Here is a 6,190-nt window from a genome sequence, read left to right as displayed (position 1 = left end):
CCACAGCCAATTTGATTAATTGTGATGCATTATGCCATTGTTGATTACTTAGTCAACTTTGTTGCACTTATTTATTTTTGGAGAGTGTACACTAGGTGGAGACGTAAACATAAGGAATGTACAGTTAACATGTTTAGATTCTCCCTTACACCCCCCCCCCCCCCCCCCCCCCAAAAAAAAAAAAAAAAAAAAAAGAAAAAAGGAAAAAAAAAAGAAACCCTCCTGCGTTGACAAGCATGTTTAGGTTAAAGGTACAGCCTTTGGTTTCTTTTTTTATCAATGCTAACTTAATCAACTGTTGAAATCATAACAAGCTGATTTTTATGGTTTGTTTGCACGGTAATGTATGTTCTTTTCCTTGTGCCTACTCTTATAGTTGTCTTTGCTGTCACTGTGTCACACCGTCTATTTGTAATTTGGTTGTCGTTCGCCTCTGTCAGAATTTGACGGTACAAGCATCCAAATATACTTGCAACCAACCAATGTAAATGAAAAGAAGAAAACGCCTCAAAAGATGCATTTCCATATAGGGCCCTTGTATGCATTTTATCTTGATTTATATATTTTTAGACTCGTGCACATCTAATTCAATCTTAAACCCAAAATTCTCTTAGTGGATTATTTTTACACTTAGCAACTGTTTCAATTGCTAATTTGATGTTTAAGTTGCCATATTTGGCGGAGATATAGTTATGATATAGCACAATTTGGATTTTTTCCGTTACCAAGAAGTAGCGGAGAGATCACTGCCTTTAATTGAGAAATTTAATGGTCTTTTTATTACTTTTTCTTATTGCGGAGAGTATTTGAATATTTTGTAGTTGGGGTATAAGAATATTCTAGTTTCGATATTTCGGGTTGAGGAATTTTTTCTTTTAAGGGGTTGTTTGGTTCATTTTTTATTTTATTGGGAAACATCATTCCATTTGAAAAACCTATTGTTTCGATTTTTTCAAAGTTTTTCACGAAATTGATTGTTGATATTTGATTTACACATAAAACATGGTGGAAATTCAATTTATACACTTTTTCCTTTGTTTGGTTGGTATCTAAAAAAGGGGAAAACTTTTGGTTGATTAGAATTTTCCCATTTTTCTTGTGTTAGGTTGGTAATGAACTTTATAGGGAAAAATGCATATGGTCACCATAGTAAGATTACCTCTCATTAAAGAAAAATTTATTTGTGACCATTGTGAGTGGTAACCTTTTCAAAAGAAAAGTGCTAAAATAAAATATTAAACGTGTAAATAACGTGATTCGTCATGAATACCTGTTTGACATGGAAATTCATACAAAACCTAAAATAACATGATTGCTCATAGTCCATATGAACTACACACATAAATTAGCAGAAAATTCGTACGAAACCTATAAAATACCTGATTCATCACAACAACCCGTATGACATGAAAAATCTTGAGTTCAAACCTATAAATAACATGATTGGGCAGAAATTTCATGCGATACCTGTAAATAACATGGTTCATCATAATAACTCATATGACATAAAAATAAAAAAGGCTCAAGATGCATTTATCTATAGGTCATTATCATCAAGAAAAGCCATCCAATACATCTTATTAAAAGATATAGGTTGCTATTCACATTTTGGGGCCTTCATTATTGCATTATAACTGAACAAATCACCAATGACAGTCATAAATAACATATGAAACCTATAAATAACCTGATTAATCATAAATACCTATATGAAATGGAAAATCACACCAAACCTGTAAATAATTGAGACTAAGTAATTGAGTCAAATAAAAAAACAAAGCCTGTAAGGTTTCAAAACTAGGAGCCACTCAAAACCACGAGCAAAACCAGCAAAAAAAATTAATGATTAAAATAAATGCTGTCAGATTCAACATCCAATTACAAACTAAGTGTACTAGTCTATATCCATCTATAAAAGCCAATGTTCGCATACCAAATATTAACTAGGAAAAATAATGAGTGAGAAAGGTAGAGATATTAGTGAATCTTCACCTACACCAATATAAAGGGTAAGAATTTTGAAATTAAAAAAAATTAGCTATTTTTTTCTAATGCCAATTTACTTTGATTTTTTATCTCGGCATGGAAGGATTACTAAACCCAAACTACCTACTTTTAAAGAATGGATTGAATGTACAGATGAAGATATTGTAAATGAGCATATATGACATTGGATAACTTTTGGATCCAATGCATATTTACACACTTCATTGATGAGCTAAATACTTTCATCTCATCCACCATGTGTTGCATGAGTTCATTATCTAGGTTAGTTCTACGAGCCTTTCCCTTGCTAGCACATGACTTTGCCTTAGAAGTTAATGAGGTGGGTGCTTCCTTAGGTGGAGGAGTAGTGTTATCATCTAAAGAGTGCGCTTGAGGGGATTGATCAGTAGGCAAAGGTGAGTCAACATTATCTACAAGATTAATGGACTCGCTACAACTAACCTTTTTCTATCGTTAGCAAAGTCCCCTCTAGCTTGACATCCCCGATGATGATTGCAAGATCATCATAATGCATCAAGGTTTATTAATGTACTCCCTAAACTTAGTATTAGTAATTCTCTTGTCTTGAAAATGTACAAGTGTATTAGTGCAATGAAAATGAGAGAATGAAAAAAATGAGACAATAAAAATGGAACAAGGGCTTATTTACCTCAATCGACCTATCCAAACACTCTTACATCCATGATGACAATATTAGTGCTATCATCCCATCTTGTGCCATTAAGATTAGGAGTTTCTATGTCCAGAATCTTGTGCGTAAAGTTTTGATGTGATGCATGATGTTTTCCCACTTAACTTTAGTGTTAAAAGGCTGTTGATATGTGTGGAAGCCATGTTATAAGTGGTTCTCTTAAAATTTTTGTCTAGGTTGTAACTAGTTCTTGCCAAGTTAGCAAGAAATAGAATGAGCTCATCATTATAACATGAATCTCAAAATAAATGTTTGTTCCCTTGGGAACCACTGGCTTCGCTATTCTTTTCCTTTGTTGAAATGTTTATTCTTTTCTTCTTTAGATTTGGCGAGATTTCTACCCCTTCTTCTATGAGCACCCCTTTAGAACCTGATTCAAGTGTTGAGACATGATCACTAGTGGGAGATAGTTGCAATGCACTAATATTAGGGCTCATTGAGGCATAGTAAGAGAACTTAGCATGTTCATAAATGGCCTCAATTGGTGGTGCATCTGGAAGTAATTGCCATCATAACGTGGCAAGTTAAAAATGCATGAGGTTGTTGTCCAAAATAGTACTGCTAAAATGAGAAAAACCCACTACTAGCTAGAGGTATAGCCTGAGGAGATTGAGATGGAACTGCACAATTGCCTTTATTTTTATCTCTCACATTTGAGGATGTGTTATCAGTCGTTACTAATTTAATAGACGGAGTTAGATACAATATAATTAGTAAGAAAAGCGAACAAACATATAATAATTAAAAATACAAATACATAACAACTTTCAATGATGTTCATGAAAAGCCAAACATATTAAATGGAAAAAGCAAAATATAGAGTTAAAAGTACATGAATGATTAAAAATAGTCCAACAAATATGAAAGTTAAGTCTTAGTGGTTACACCATCATTACACTTATTACAGTAGTCAAGCCACATCACCCAAGCAATATCATATCTAAGAGTTTTTCACTCATTTCTTAATTGTATTTGTTATCTTTGGGTTTAAGTTCGTGTATAATCAACTAAATTGTGGCCAAATTCATTTGCTACCTCACCATCAATATCTTCATTAGAATCAGACTCGTTGAGTAGTTCATCATCAACAATTATAATGAAATTATGAAGTACTATGCAAGACAATACAATATCTACTTGTGTAAAAAATGGGTAATATGACTTAGCACACAAAATCTTGAGTCGATTCTTCAAAGTGCCAAAAGTAAATTCAGTCTTAGACGTCAAAGAAAAATGCCTTAGATTGAACAACTCCCTTCTATTCTTAGGTCTTTTACCGCTATGTTCTTTCAAATGATATCGAACATCTTGATATGGAGAGATGAAATCTAGCATGGCGGGGTATCCAGCATCACACAAATAGTATTTTTCTACAATTTGTTTAAGAAAATTATAAATAAGTCAAGTTTGCATATTAAAATAAAAATATTTTAAGTTAAAATTTTAAACAATTATCATCATAGACTCTCAATCCATGTGATTGTGGTCTAGATAATGCATCTCGGAGAATTCTATAATCATTTGCAGACCCTTCCTAATCTGCTAACACATAAGTGAACAGCTTATTTAGGTTACAAGTTGCAAGCACATTCTGTGTAACACCTTTGCGGCATTGAAATCATACAACAAGATTAATCAGTAGCATTGCATTAACATAGGTCTCACTTATCATACCAATTCAATCTTACAATATGTGTATCAAATTACTAAGTTTAATATTTGTTTTCATTAAATGTATATATAATCGTACATAAAGTGTAGATATACCTTGAAATAAGGGTAGCATAGCATGCCGTTAAGGATCTCTTGGGGAACGTCATTGGGGACTTGTCTCATGTAGCATCCATGAAGATAAATAATGGATTCTAATACATTGTTAAAATATCTAATGACTGTCTCCCCTGATCTAATAAAATGAGACATCACACTGTGGTTTTTATATTTATGACCCAAATTGTTTAATGTAATGATAACATGCTCTTCTACAGTTACATTTCTCTAGTCTTTTAGTAGACCATTTGCTCTCATGATCTTTGGTAGTTTCATAAAAGCACTACTTCGCATTCTAATATAATTAACACAATTACCACTAAAGCCATTATATATATACTCTATATGTGTTGAATTTTACTTCTCTTTTGTTTTCTTTTTTCCTCACTTGGTCCACTTCATTTCGATCTACGCCTAGACTGCATTCTCCTCATGAATGTAAGTATTATAGCAAAAACAGATAGTGCAGCACCTTGGCAAATATTAACAAGAGTTTCTTCATCCACAAATTCCCCATCACCATCCATCTATGATACAAACATAAAATTGTAATAAATAATATGATTTATTTAACAACAGAGGCTAAACAACTTATATGGGAGTTCAAGTTTTAAGAACCAACAACCCCTTAGCACCCAATGATTTCCCAAGATGAAAAACAGACTATATGCACACAATATTTAGCATGCAAATGTGCGATAAACAGAAGGCTGTAGAAACCACAATTAACCATAAACAGAAGGATGTAGAAACCACAATTAACCATAGACAGTAAGTGTGTGCTATACCTAAAATTTCATAAAAGAGGTGTTTATAATATTCTATCCTACTTTAGCAGCATGGAACATTATATATAGGCTAACAAAACATCAAAATAAAATCTTCAGACCAAATACAATAATATGGAACAAGAATGATCTCGGTTGGTCAAATACTAACAATAACTATAAAGACAGATAAAATCATATTAAAAAATATGGCTAGAATGTATATGGGTCCCAACGAATAACAACAAATTTATGGTCTCGAGCTTGACGATAAATTTATGCTTTTGTTAGTAATTGAAAAAATTGCTTCAAGGCCCCAAAAATGCAAACCTGATGTGTTTCAGCCCCCAAACTTTTTCTAATGTGCATTAACCCCAAAAATAAAAAGTCCAGGTGATTCAGCATCTTTTACAATTTCCAAGACATTAAATCCCCAAACAACCCTCTTCTTCTTCTCCACATCTTCTCCAGATCTGCTCCTTCTCTTCCAACAAACCCATCTCCTCTTTCACTCTCTCTTCAACCTCGCTGGGAACCTCCAACACCACCGCCACCACCACCACCTCCGTCCGCCGCCTCCGCCTCCCCTCGACCTCGTCGACTCCATCTTTACGTAGCCCGCCCCACCATCGTGCCACCTCCCATTCTCCATCTTCCACCCCGCTGGGACCTCCTACACGCCGCCACCTCCGTCTCCCTCGATGGTCGACCTATCCGCAGGATACCGCCGCCACCATCAACGTCGCTCCCATCTCCCTTCACCCTCTTGGGAGTTCCAAACACTGCGCACCCCGCCTCGCCTCGACCTCATCGACTCCATCCTCAGCGAAGCTCCCGCCCACTATCGAGCTCATTTATTCTGCTAAAATTCTGCGCCAAAAGAAGCCTTCCCAAAATCTCTCAATCCATCAACAATCTCACTCGACAAACGGAACGCGACCAACTTCCAACATCG

This window comes from Asparagus officinalis, chromosome 4 (assembly GCF_001876935.1).
Source record: "Asparagus officinalis chromosome 4, Aspof.V1, whole genome shotgun sequence".
Taxonomy (NCBI): Eukaryota; Viridiplantae; Streptophyta; class Magnoliopsida; order Asparagales; family Asparagaceae; genus Asparagus; species Asparagus officinalis.
Note: the sequence above shows the minus strand (reverse complement) of the source record.